Source organism: Triticum urartu, chromosome 7A (assembly GCF_056163025.1).
Source record: "Triticum urartu cultivar PI428250 chromosome 7A, HENAU_Tu73, whole genome shotgun sequence".
In the NCBI taxonomy this organism is placed as follows: domain Eukaryota; kingdom Viridiplantae; phylum Streptophyta; class Magnoliopsida; order Poales; family Poaceae; genus Triticum; species Triticum urartu.
In genome coordinates, this window is record NC_141879.1 from 677,776,248 (window position 1) to 677,790,163 (window position 13,916).

Here is a 13,916-nt window from a genome sequence, read left to right on the forward strand (position 1 = left end):
CTGCCAGCTCCGGCTGGGCCTCTGACTGGAGTGTGGCCAGCCGGTCTAGGTCCAGCCCCGGATACCACGCCTTGACGAATTCCAAGGCTCGGCGCGCTCCAGCCCGGGCTGAGGAACCCTTCCAGGCCTCTAGACGGCCAGCCACGACCTCCAGCCAGTCGGCAGTCCGACTGGGGGTGCGCAGAGCCTGCATGTCTGGCCACAGGGCAGCGATCACCTAGGCGCCGACACATTGAATCCGGCGCAGCATCCGGTGGGCCGGCCGCAGACGAGCCTCAATGCTCAGAATCTGTTCGTTAAGAGTCCGGGGGGCGTCGGCGGCGATCTCCGCACCATCTTCCATCCGCCCCTCGTGATCAGCCTCGATGCCTTGATTGGCAGCCTGCGAGTGGCCGGGGAAGAAGTCTTCCAAGGCGAAAAGAATGAAGAACAAGTCAAAAAACCAGGAGTCGGCCCGACCCATAGTCGGCAACTCTAAGAAGAAAAGTAAAGAAGCTCACCGTCAACGAGGTCCTCGATCTCGTGGAAGCCGGAGGCCAGCATTGCCTCCTTGTCAGTCCAGGAGGAGCGCTCGCCCGCAAACTCAGCCAGGAGGGCGGTCTCCTTTTCTTCCGCCTCCTTCTACGTCTTCTTAAGCAGCTCCTTCTGCTCTGCCAATTGTGCGACCAGCAAGTCGCGCTCTGCGGCGAGCTTGCCGCACTCCTCCCCCTTGGCGCGCAACGCGGTGTTGGCTTCGCCCAGCTGCTGCTGAAGAGTGGCTTTGGCCTCTGAAGAGAAAGAAGAAAGAAGGCGTTAAGTCATCAATAAAAGAAGGTCACCGGGGAGATCCGGCACGACTGCTCAGCAGTCGGCCCGAATCTCGAGGACTACAGCCCGCGGGTCCGCCAGCGCGCCCCCGCAGAGAAGAAAAAGGACTCACTCCGACTCTCTGACAAGTCGGCGGTCCGCTTGCCCAGCTCTTCGACGTTGCGGTTGAAGGCGGTAACGCGGAGGTTGTGATAGTCCTGTGACAAGTATTTCAGACAAAAGTTAGTACTTGGAACTCGCCAATTGGAGTTCTGAGCTGCCTGCTCAGCAGCTGGCCCGAAACTCAGGGACTACACCCAGTGGGTGCGCTGGCATGCCCCCACAGAGAGGAACAAGAAAACAAAGACAAAGGAGAAAGCATACCCGGACGGCTGCCCGCGACGCCAGCTGCGCCTTGGTGCAGTTCTGGATAGCGTCGCCCTCAGCTCGCAGCTTTGTCTGGACATCTAGAAGCGCCTGGTTCAGCGAGCCCGTGCCGCCTCCTCGCACCCACCTAATGGGTGCGGCGCTCATCGCTTCAGCGTCTGGGATCGTCGAGCTGGCGGTGCCTGTCTCCAAGGGGCGTGGCGCCGAAGTCACCTTCTCAAGACGGCGGCGCGTTGGCGAGCCAATTTGAAGGAGTAGCTTCGCCATGGCCTCGTCTTCAGTCGGCGGCACCGGCGGGTCCGCCGGCTGTTTCCCTTGCGCGCTCCCAGACGGCGGCGGAGGCGGCGGTGGCGGCACGACCGCGTCCGGCATGGAGGCGTCGCCGCCGCCCCTCTCCATGATCGGGAACTCGCCGCCGGCTTCCCCTGACTGCCCCGTGAACTGCGGAGACGGCGGTGCAGAGTTCAGAGGGGTGACGAACACCGCCGATTGCCGGTGCGTGACTTCCTCATCCTGCCGCCTTGTTGCGATGGCGGCCTCGGCCTCCTCCAGCTTTTTCTGGGCGGAGGCCTCCGCCTTCTCGGCCTCCGCTTTCTCCAAGCGGGTGGCCTCTTCCTCCTCGCGCTTCTCCTGCGCGTTCCGCTCCGTCGCCTCCCGGAGGTCGGCGGTGGGGTCAATCCGCCGAGTGGTGGCAGACGTCTCCGCCGACCCCATGACGGAGGCGGCGGCAACCCTCTCAAGAGTGAGGGGAGCCCTGAAGCGAGGGAAGCATGTAAAAGACTCATCCAAGATCAACAAAGAGAAAATAAAGACGAAGGGCAGAGGCACTCACGCGGAGACCTGTGGCGGCTTCTTCACTTCCTTGCAGAAGCGGTTGGCTTTCGCGGCCGCCTCTTCCCGCTTGGTCGCGGCGGCCGCTCCCTTGAATTTCTTCGACCGACCGCCAAGCGCGCTCGGCCCGACCCGGCTCTTCTTCGCGCCGCCTTGAGCGTCCAAGACGGCTCCCCTTTATCCCATATGCAACAACCCCCTTACTCGGGTTTATGCTTCTGTCACTCAAGCAACCCACTATAAGCGAATCATGAACGTATTGCAACACCCTTCAGCGGGAATCCCTCGCACTTGCGCGACACGGAGGGCACAATAGGACAGCACCAAAATAAAACATACAACTCATACCAATCTAGATCATCAATCAACCTAAAGACAAAGGATATCTACTCAAAACATCATAGGATGGCAACACATCATTGGATCATAATATGTGGCATAAAGCACCATGTTCAAGTAGGGATTACAGCAGGGTGTGAGTGGACCGCGTAAAATAGATGAGGATGGTAATGAAAGCTACATGACACAACAAATGCTTGATGCATGTAGTTCTAAAGAAATAACTTACTGCTAGGTGCATGTAGTTTATAGCCAGAAAGCTATATGAAAGCTACAGGACACAACAAATGCTGGATAAAATGAAGAGCGATGAAATTCTAACAATTTGCAAGCATCCGGAATTGGTCCCTAGTCAACATGAAACTTAGTAATTCTACAATTACAAAAAGCCAGGATAGTCTACTGCATCCAGAATAGTAAAAGGTATTTAAATCTTCTAGAAATTGGCTGGGAGAGACACAATCACCAAACAATAGTTAAAAAACAATTATTTCTATGCAAGTCTAAGGATATATTTAATGGCTCTTGCACAGTTAACTTGGTTGCACAGAGAATTACATAGTAGAGACTATATATGCTGAAGAAACCATGAGCATCGAGATTGTATATCTTATGGAAATTCCCACTGTGGGGTTTAGTCTAGATATAAATTCTTCTATCACTGCATCATTGGTCATCTGTGCTCATCCGGCTAGCTATATACTTGATCAAGTCAATGCATAGGGGGGAAAATCAAAAGCCAGCACAGCCATACATACGCACCATATTTCTACATCAGATGGGAAATAGGAAAGCATGCTTGTTACCTAATCTCATTTGAACACTTCTGTGCTTCCATGAACCTCCTCGGAGGCCTTCTCCTCTAAGAAACAGAGGAAACGCTGAGCGGAACAAACGGCCGTAGGAGGAAACACAGTTTCGCATCGATAGATGTGTCCAGGCGAATACTAGTGCAGAACAGGGCTATAGCACCCGTTCGTAAGGACCTTTAGTGCTGGTTCTGTAACCGGCACTGATGTGTGGGGACTAAAGCCCCCCCCCCTTTAGTACCGGTTCAGCACGAACCGGTGCTAAAGGGCAACCACGTGGCACGAGCCAGCTCCGGCGGCAGGGAGCCCTTTAGTACCGGTTGGTGACACCAACCGGTATTAAAAGGTTGGGGGGGGTTTGGGTTTATGATTTCTTTTTCATTTAATTTTGTGTTTTCCATTTAATTCTTTTTCGTTTGCTGGTATTTTACGATACTACACATTGTACACGTTATGCATATATATAAATAGAATTTCTAGTAGAACCGATCATATATATATATATATATATCATCAAATGTCTCAAAAACCACCATATTAATTCACACATACACACACACACATATATATATATAATTAGCTAGCTATATACAATTTCTCCTACATGTTGCCTTCGGAGCCAGTGGCATTAGCCTAATTGGTGCCTTCGGAGCACGATGACAATTGGAAGTGGTTCATGGGGGCGGTAGCGGGTAATGGTATTCTCCGTTCGGATCTATGACCTGGTTGAGCAAAATCCCGCTATTTCCTCTTGAAGTGCTTGTACGTGCTCCGTTGGTAGAAGCCTCTCCCGCAGCTCTGTGAACTGTTAAGAAGGAGATCAATATGCATGTGTATTAGTTGTGTGACTAGATATCGATAATGGTGTAAAAATTGTGAATAGTGTTCTCACAAATGTACCCATTCCTGTCTTTGAGATCTGCTCCTTTCGGACGCCGGGAATGTTCTCGCAAACGCGGTATGCACACAGATCAGTCCCCTGCGCCCGCTCAAGAGCCTTGACGAGAATGGAATTTGATCAGATAATAATTAATCAAGCATGATAATTAAAGAGATGGCAGCTAGCTAGCTAGCTAGTACTACTTAATTACTTACCTCGGGTCGATACCATTTCAGCTTTCGTTTCCATTGGCCTGGAGTGACGCTAATGAACCTTGCCCCCAAGCCCTGCCCGCCGACAAAGAAAATGAATAAAGGGGTTATTAAATAGTTCATATCAGGAAATGACGAACTAAATAGGCCGAGATATATAGTTAATAATGATTGAAATTACCTGTTGACTATCCCAAACAAGATGTTGTAGTCAGTTTTTTTGAGTAGTGAGTCTGGTACTTCAACTGTTCCTTCATCAACTTTAATGATACACAAGATCCAGTGAAATCTGCATGCACACACGTTTGCATGTCTTAATTAAGCGGGCATATGTAAGCAATAACATGTAGCTAGCTAGTAGGAAAAAATAGAATTTGTAGTACTAATTGCCATGTGTATTCATTAACAGTATTTGGGTCAATGAAACCAATGCCATAGCATCCACCTTTTTTCATTTCATACATCTTCATCATGCATAATACCACAGAAAAGAATATAGTGAGGATAATTACAGGTAATGATTGATCAAAATGATCACTACAGCTAGCTTGAGACTTAAATTACAGAAAGAAATCACTTACAGACAATAGCAACTGACGATAGATTTGTCGAGTGCGTCTTGATTGTATAATTGAAACAGTTCAGAATACTCAACGGCCACAGCTTTCTCATGGTAGTAATGATCCTTCTTGACATTCACCATGAGGGACTCTCGATTGGAAATCTTGGTAATGTTCATGTACCATTGATGCAATTCATACATTCTCGTTGGGAACTTCTTGACCTCGTCTGGCTCGACCAAAGGTTGGCCCCCGGACATATTTCCGTTTTATTTCCTCCTCTCTAAGCGGAAACATGGGCTCGATTTCGAGGAGTTGTCCAACAGTGATCTTGAGCATATCAGCCTGCATTATATGCTCCTAGGTTATTACCACATCGCCCTGCCCGGGAACGTTAACGGTTTGCCCACAATAATATTGGGCGTGCGTACTCTTATGTGTTGTTGGCACAACAAGCGGGGGGATCGATTGCGCCGCCTGTTCTCCCAGCTGGGGAACGGTTTTCCTGCAGTTTTTGACAGCTGCTTGTTGTTTGCTCGAGCTCGAGCTCGCCTCCTTCTGTAGACGTGCTCGATTTAACTTCCTGATGTGGCACTCATAGTCTGTGTCAACAGGCTTGGGAGCTGGTGGTTTAGCCATACGAATGAAGTGGTCAATCTTTTCCTCGGGCACTTTCTCCCTTGGCGGCGGTGCCGGTTTCGGTGCAAAATGGGCTTCCACATGGGCCTTCACTATGGCTGCGTTTTCCTCCACGGACTTGTCGTAAGGCCGGAAGAGGCGCGAGGCTTGGACCATATTGAAATCACTTGCCTCCGCCTGTACCTCCCGTACTACCTCGACTTGTACCGCTACGCACCATAGCTGCGGCGGCTCTCTTCCCTGATTGCTGAGGCAGCGGAGACGACTGACATGGTTGAGTTGGAGGAGGAGGAGTGGCCTGAAGCGGTGCCGGACTTGGAGGAGGAGTGGCCTGAAGTTGTGCCAGACTTGGAGGAGGAGTGGCCTAAAGTTGTTGTGCCGGACTTGGAGGAGGAGCGGGAGTCTGGTGACTTGGTGGCGGACTTCGACGAGGTGTCTGTGGCCTTCGAAAGATGATGCAATCCTTTCTCCATAGGATGATACGATGTTTGGCCTCTCCCAGTGTGTGCTCCTCGTCACCTCCAGGAATGTCAAGCTCTAGCCCCGAATATTGGTCCACCACCTCATCAACCAAGACACGAGCATAGCCCGCTGGAATCGGGTTGCAATGGAAGGTTGCTTCGGGGGTAATTGTAAAAGAAACTGCGTCAGCCACCTTCATGGATATGTTCTTAATTTTGAAGTGTAGCTCACAGTTAGTGTTCTCTATGATGTCATCCACAGGGTATGTATCGAGCAGTGCGTCGCCCGGGGCGGAACCAACGCTGCTTCTCGGCATGGATGGGACGGTGCTATCCAATGCTGGATGATCATCCGCTTGCTGCTGCCGCTGCTGAGACCCCCTTTCCTGGCTAAGTGAGTCGATCTGCTGCTTCTGCTAGAATTTGAGTGCTAAGTCCGCGTGCCTTGCTTCTAGGCCTTGAAGGCGTTCCGCGTCCTACTTCCTCTGCTCCTCCTCCATCTTCCTATTCTTCTCCTCCGCAATCTTCTTTCTCGCACGCTTTCTGTAGTCGGCGTTCCAGTCCAAAAACCCCTCATACCATGGAATAACGCCCTTGCCTCGTGTTCTTCCCGCTGTTTAGGATTTCCCAGGGCACGCGTAAGCTCATCGTTCTCTCTGTTGGGCTCGAACACCCCTGTTCGAGCCTCTTCTATTGCAACAAGTATCTTATCTTCGACTCCGTCCAGACATGCCTTCTTCAAAACTTCACCTGTCTTCGGGTCCAACTCCCCCCCATGCGCATAGAACCAAGTCCTGCACCTGGGGGGGGGGGCAGCTCCTAGTAACCGGAGTGACACCTGCATCCTCCATCTCTTTCTCAGACTTATCCCACTTAGGCATTGCCACCGCGTAGCCACCTGGCCCCAGCTTATGGAACTTATCCTTTTTTGCGGCATTGGCCTTGTTTATTCTTGATCGTTCCTTAGATAATTCTGATTCCTTGAATTTCACGAAATCGGCCCAATGAGCACTTTGCTTCTCTAGTGTTCCCTTGAATACTGGAGTCTTCCTTCCTCCCTTGATGTAGTTGGCCCATACACGTTTCTTGTGGTTGTTGAATGCAACCACCATCTTCCTAAAAGCAGCGTCCTTGACTTTCTCCACATCTGCATCTGTGAAATGATCTGGTAGGGTGAAATGTTCCATGAGAGTTTCCCAAAGCAGAAGTTTTTGTCTGTCATCGACAAAAGTAAGATCTGGATGTGGCTTTGCTGGCTCTCTCCATTCTTGAAGGGAGATCGGGAGTTGGTCCTTCACAAGAACTCTGCACTGACGAATGAACTTGTCCGTAGTCTTCTTAGGTGCTAATGGTTTGCCATTAGGTTTGATGGCCTCGATAATGTACTTTACGCCCTCTTTCAACTTTTTGTTCGGGCCTCGTACTGTCCTGCTGCCTGAAGATTTGCTCGATCCGGATGGCTGAAAGAAGAAAGATCGATTCGTTAATATATCTTCAAGTCATTTAAAACATGTGATGATCACCAGATGCCTGCTTATATAAATATACCTCGCCGGTCTTTGTTGTTTCAAGATCAACATTTTCTTCGTCATCATCATAATCATAGTTCATGACTTCATCAATTCGGTCGTCGCGATTGAATATCATATCACCCTCCCCGGTGTTGTTTAGATATTCGGAGCCGTCATAATCTTCTTCATTCTGATCATCATCTGGCCCGCGAGGATGGCGTATGATATCGAACAGGGTCTCTTCTCCCTCTCTGCCGGTATTGTCCGCCATAGCTTTTATTTAACTAATCCAAAAGATAAATAAAACAATTTAGTATTCAAATTACTTCGTCTCGAATAATAGATATAATCTCGAATACATCGTCTCGAATAATAGATATAATCTCGAATACATCGTCTCGAATAATATATAATCTCGAATACATCATCTCGAATATTATATATCGAATACATCACTGGCTAGGTAGCTAATAAAGATCGAATACTACATAAGAATCTAGGCCACTCGCGGTTCTTGCGGCGCGGGCGCTGGACACCCAAAGAGAAGGAACCCTCACAGGATCATAGCTCAAGTGAGATCCCTGAAGAACCTGCCAGGTATTGGAGAACCTGCTGCCCTCTAACGCAACCATTTAGCGATAGACGTGCTCGTCCTCCTCCCTGACACGACGACGTACCACCTCCGGCGGGGCCGGCTCCCTCCGCACCGAAAGTGGCCCACGCGAACGCCACCAAAGGAGATCAGGGTCGACGACGGGACCCGGTGCCGGGTTCCTCATCAAGAGGCGCGCCCCTCCAGGCAGCACCTCCCAGTGCCAGCCCGGCGGAGCCCAGTCCCGGACATGGGTCAGCCGGACATCATCGCGGAAGGGTCGACGGCGAGGATGCGGGCCGGGCATCGTCGAGAACAAATACTATATGCCCGCAAAAAGTAACATTTTTTAATGATTGGATTTTGATAACTAAAATTTCTAACATTTCTATATAACTAACATTTCTATAACATTTCTATCAATGCTATATAACTAACATTTCTATAACATTTCTAATATTTCTATAACTAAAAAACAAAAAAAATTATAACATTTCTATATAACTAACATTTGTATAACATTTCTAATATTTCTATAACTAAAAAAAGAAAATTTTCTAACTTTTTTATAACTATTTCTGTAACTAAAAAACAGACAAATTTCTAACATTTCTATAAATATTTCTATAACTAAAAACAGAAGAAGAAAAAATATGTAACTAAAAAACAGAAAAACAAAGTGTGTGTGTGTGTGCTCACCGGCGAGGCGAGAGGTGACGGGGGGCGGCGACGGGTGGCGACGACGGGGACAGGGACGGGGCGGCGAAGACGGGGACGGGGATGGTGCGGCGACGATGGGGACGGGGACGTGGCGGCCGGGGACGACGCGGGAGGGCCGGGATGGGGCGGCGGTGACGACGGGGACGACGGGGACGGGGACGGCCGGGGCGGCAACGGGGCGGCGACGGGGGCGGCGACGAGGGATATGGAAATGGGGGCGGTGGGCGACGAGGTAGAGGAGAAGAAGCAGATGAGAAACTGAATTTTTTGAAGTGTTTTCTTATATAGGATGGGCCTTTAGTACCGGTTGGAGCCACCAACGGGTACTAAAGGTCAATTTTGGCCAGCCCAAGCGGCGGGAAGCGACCCCCTTTAGTACCGGGTGGTGGCTACAACCGGTACTAAAGGCTGCCCCTTTAGTATCGGTTGGTGCCATGACCCGGTACTAAAGGGGGTGCGCTGGCGCAGGTGCGGTGCGGCAAGTTTAGTCCCACCTCGCTAGCCGAGGGGCGTCCGCACTGGTTTATAAGCCCCCGTGTGGTAGCTCTCTCGAACTCCTCTCCAAAGCAGGCCTACTGGGCCTACATGTTCTGTGCTGCCCTGTGGGCCTACTGGGCCTTTGTGGGCCTGCATCCTGGCCCAACAACACGTTGGGTTTCTAGTCGTATGCAGACCGCTCTGGCCTAGTAGGCGGGCTTTTTTATTTTCTTATTTTTTTTTGCTTTATTTATTTTTGTTTTATTTATTTTTGAGTTGTTTTTTTTCTGTATTTAGAGTTTCTTTGTGAATACTTTTGCTTTAGGTACAAAAAATTACAAACTTTCTGTTAGTGCCCGTAGTTTTCAAATTTGAATAGTTTAAATTTTGAATTATTTGAAATTTGTGTGAATCACTAGTTTGTGAATAATATAACTTAACTTTGAAAATAGATTTTTCAGTGATTCTTTTTTCTTATGTTTAATATTAGTGTGTTTTATCATTATATTCAATTTGGTAATGCTTAGGTTATTTAAAAAATGAAATGCCTTTGTAACAGATGAGTTTTCGTCCGAAACCCTGATACTTCGAAAGAGATTGTCCATTTTGTACACGAAGTGCATCCAGTTTTTGCGGTAACCCTCTCTACTTTTTTGCACATTCTATGTGGGTGAAATTATGATACCATGCCAACTTTCAACCTTTTCTGAGTTCATTTGAAGTGCTTTTCAATTTCAGGGTCATTTAGCTGAAAAAATTAGTAAATGCATGAAAGAGTTTGTTTGCACATAAAATTTCTTCGCGTTTCAAATGCCAAAACACATAACTACCTTAACTATTACAGAGATTCCCTCCTGGGTGTGAAACACAGAAGAAAGTGATGATATATAGTGAAGCCGATCACATCCCAGATCTTTGGGTGTGAAACTTTTTCTTCGTGTGTGTCCCTTTGCGTCGTAACCATGGAAAATCTTCATCATTTAACGGGATGCTCGGGTCAATATTCACTGTGAATGGAGCAATTTCATCAAACTTTTCATAATCTCCTGACATGTCTGTCTTGTCATCCACTCCCACGATGTTTCTCTTCCCAGAAAGAACTATGTGCTGCTTTGGCTCATCGTATGATGCATTCGCTTCCTTATCTTTTCTTTTTCTCGGCTTGGTAGACATGTCCTTCACATAGAAAACCTGTGCCACATCATTGGCTAGGACGAATGGTTCGTCTGCATACGCAAGATTGTTGAGATCCACTATTGTCATTCCGTACTGCGGGTCTTCCGTTACCCCGCCTCGTGTCATATTGACCCATTTGCACCGAAACAAAGGGACCTTCAAACCACGTCTATAGTCAAGTTCCCATATGTCATGTATATAACCATAATATGTTTCCTTTCCCATCTTGGTTTCTGCATCAAAGCGGACACCACTGTTTTGGTTGGTGCTCTTCTTATCTTGGTCGATCGTGTAAAATGTATTACCATTTATCTCGTACCCTTTGAAAGTCATTATATTCGAAGATGGTAACTGGGACAGCAAGTACAGGTCATCTTCAATAGAGGCGTCATGCATGGTACGTGTCTGCAACCAGCTGGCGAAACTCCTGGTTTGTTCACGTGTAATCCAGTCATCAGACCACTCCGGGTGTTTGGAGCGTAGCAAATTCTTGTGTTCGTCCATATACGGAGCCACCAAGGAGGAATTCTATAGAAGTGTGTAGTGTGCTTCACTGAGAGAATGTCCGTCCATACATATTATTTGATCCCCTCCTAGCGTGCCTTTTTCATCCAGTCTGCCCTTATGCCGCGATTCAGGAACACCAATCGGCTTAAGGTCAGGAATAAAGTCAATACAAAACTCAATGACCTCCTCATTTTCATGGCCCTTGGAGATGCTTCCTTCTGTCCTAGCACGGTTATGAACATATTTCTTTAAGACTCCCATGAACCTCTCTAAGGGGAACATATTATGTAGAAATACACGACCCAAAATGTTAATCTCTTCGCATAGGTGAACTAGGACGTGCGTCATGATGTTGAAGAAGGATGGTGGGAACACCAACTCGAAACTGACAAGACATTGCACCAAATCATTCTCTAGCCTTGGTATGATTTCTGGATCGATTACCTTCTGAGGGATTGCATTGAGGAATGCACATAGCTTCACAATGGCTAATCGAACGTTTTCTGGTAGAAGCCCCCTCAATGCAACCGGAAGCAGTTGCGTCATAATCACATGGCAGTCATGAGACTTTAGGTTCTGGAACTTTTTCTCTGCCATGTTTATTATTCCCTTTATATTCGACGAGAATCCAGACGGTACCTTAATACTGAGCAGGCATTCAAAGAAGATTTCCTTCTCTTCTTTGGTAAGAGCGTAGCTTGCATGACCCTAATGTATGCCGTATTTTCCGTGCATATGTTGCTGGTCCTCCCGTGCCTCAGGTGTATCTTTTGTCTTCCCATACACGCCCAAGAAGCCAAGCAGGGTCACACAAAGATTCTTCATCACGTGCATCATGTCGATTGCGGAGCGGACCTCTAGGTCTTTCCAATAGGGCAGGTCCCAAAATATAGATTTCTTCTTCCACATGGGTGCGCGTCCGTCAGCGTCATTCGGAACAGGTTGTCCACCAGGACCCTTTCCAAAGACTACCTTCAAATCCTTGACCATATCATGTACATCAGCTCCAGTACGGTGGCGAGGCTTCGTCCGGTGATCCGCCTCGCCTTTGAAATGCTTGCCTTTCTTTCTTACGGGATGCCTGCTCGGAAGAAATCGACGATGTCCCAGGTACACATTCTTCCTACAATTGTCCAAATATATACTGTCGGTATCATCCAAACAGTGCATGCATGCGCGGTATCCCTTGTTTGTCTGTCCTGAAAGGTTACTGAGAGCAGGCCAATCATTGATGGTCACGAATAGCAACGCCTTTAGGTCAAATTCTTCTTGTTTGTGCTCATCCCACGCACGTACACCTGTTCCATTCCACAGTTGTAAGAGTTCTTCAACTAATGGCCTAAGGTACACATCAATGTCGTTGCCGGGTTGCTTAGGCCCTTGGATTAGCACTGGCATCATAATGAACTTCCGCTTCATGCACAACCAAGGAGGAAGGTTATACAAACATAGAGTCACAGGCCAGGTGCTATGGTTGCTGCTTTGCTCCCTAAAAGGATTAATACCATCTGCGCTTAGACCAAACCATACGTTCCTTGCGTCATCTGCAAACTCCTTCCCGTACTTTCTTTCGATTTTTCTCCACTGCGACCCGTCAGTGGGTGGTCTCAACTTTCCGTCTTTCTTACGGTCTTCTCTGTGCCATCACATCGCCTTGGCATGCTCTTTGTTTTGGAACAAACGTTTCAAACATGGTATTATAGGAGCATACCACATCACCTTGGCAGGAATCTTCTTCCAGGGGCGCTCGCCCTCGACATCACCGGGGTCATCGCGGCTGATATTATAGCGCAATGCACCGCATACCGGGCAAGCATTCAAATCCTCGTACTCACCGCGGTACAGGATGCAGTCATTAGGGCATGCATGTATCTTCTGCACCTCTAACCCTAGAGGGCAGACAGCCTTCTTTGCTTCGTACGTACTCTCGGGCATTTCGTTGTCCTTTGGAAGCATATCCTTTATCATTACCAGCAACTTTCCAAATCCATTGTCAGATACACCATTCTCTGCCTTCCATTGCAGCAATTCCAGTATGGTGCCCAGCTTTTTCTTGTCACCTTCGCAATTCGGGTACAACAATTTTTTGTGATCCTCTAACATGCGCTGCAACTTCTTCTTCTCCAAATCGCTTGCGCAGTTTCTCTTTGCATCGGCAATGGCCCGACCTAGATCATCAACGGGCTCATCTGATGCCTCTTCTTCAGCTTCTTCCCGCATTGCCGGCTCAACTTCTTCTCGCATTACCGGCTCAGCTTCTTCCCCCATTGTTGTATCATCGTATTCAGGGAACCCATGGCCAGGATAGCTATCGTCTTCCTCTTCTTCTTCATTGTCTTCCATCATAACCCCTCTTTCTCCGTGCTTGGTCCAAACATTATAGTGGGGCATGAAACCGGACTCAAACAGGTGGACGTAATGGTTCTTAACGTAGAGTAATTGTGACCATTCTTACAGCCAGCACATGGACAAGGCATAAAACCATTCGCCCGCTTGTTTGCCTCGGCCGCAAGCTGAAAAGTATGCACGCCATTAATGAACTCGGGAGAACATCGGTCATCGTACATCCATTGCCGGCTCATCTTCAATACACAGCACCGAAAACACCAAATTAATACAATTCATAAAGTTCATACATAAAGTTCATACAACACTTAAATGCAACAAACAAATAACTCTCTAGCTAAAGCACTTAAATGCAACAACAAATGCGATCAAGATCGCAACTAAGGTAACAATTGATCCAACAGCATAATGATACCAAGCCTCACTATCAATGGCATATTTTCTAATCTTTCTAATCTTCAAGCGCATTTTCTCCATCTTGATCTTGTGATCATCGACGACATCGGCAACATGCAACTCCAATTCCATCTTCTCCCCCTCAATTCTTTTCAATTTTTCTTTCAAATACTCGTTTTCTCTTTCAACTAAATTTAACCTCACGACAATAGGGTTGGTTGGAATTTCCGGTTCACATACCTCCTAGATAAAAATATCTATGTCAACTTGATGGGCATAATTTGTCA

General features: G+C 47.9%; 1 pseudogene; it reads right to left on the reverse strand.

Moving 5' to 3' along the window:
* Nucleotides 1–621: 621 nt before the first annotated feature.
* Nucleotides 622–13,469, reverse strand: LOC147961394 (uncharacterized; annotated as a pseudogene).
* Nucleotides 13,470–13,916: the final 447 nt, after the last annotated feature.